Here is an 819-nt window from a genome sequence, read left to right on the forward strand (position 1 = left end):
ATGTTTCTGTATCTAAGATGAGGCTAGTAGATCCTGTCATGGTGGATATATGACTTACGGATTATTACCTTCGCCCAGAACTTAATGTCTTTGTTACTCCGTGAAGGAGGCCATGACCTCCGTCGGAGTATCAAAATCAACGAAACCTGAACAGTTGTGTGTTCGTAGCCGTAACTAGCGATTCATTTGCTGCATGGGGACGTAGTTTGGTACGTTGTCTGCTAGTATGGTCTAGTTGATGCACATTGTTCTTTTTATACCGTAGCTATTTTCTTATGTCATGTAATATTTTAGCAAAATCCCTATTCTGATGGAATGTTGGTACAGGCCATGTATTCTGTCGTGATGTGCGGTTTTCTCAAGCAGATGTGTCGATCATGGTAGTCGCGGCACTGCCGGGCGGACCGCCGAAAAATTGCCGATTTGTTCGCAGCTATACGATCCGTTGGTTGCATTGGTGTGTAGTTTGACATGCCTTTTCGTTTTTTTTTTACACCGTAGCAGTTTTTAAAGGTAAAGTGCAATATTTCACCAGGATACACTCCTACTTTTGAGATGTGGAACAGTCCACACAGCTGTTAATTACCGTGGCCGACAAGGACAAACCTGCGTCGCCTGCGCGCACACCTGCGTCGCCTGCGCGCATACCTGCGTCGCCTGCGCGCACACCTGCGTCATCTCTGCAAAGAGCTTCCTCGTCTGCGCACGACTACCTGCGTCGTGTCTGCCAAGAGCTTCCTCACGCCTGCACAGAAAGAGCTTCCTCGTCTGCGCACGAATACCTGCGTCGTGCCTGCCAAGAGCTTCCTCACGCCTGCA

The sequence above is a fragment of the Branchiostoma belcheri genome, unplaced genomic scaffold (assembly GCF_001625305.1).
Source record: "Branchiostoma belcheri isolate BF01 breed outbred unplaced genomic scaffold, Haploidv18h27 scaffold32, whole genome shotgun sequence".
In the NCBI taxonomy this organism is placed as follows: domain Eukaryota; kingdom Metazoa; phylum Chordata; class Leptocardii; order Amphioxiformes; family Branchiostomatidae; genus Branchiostoma; species Branchiostoma belcheri.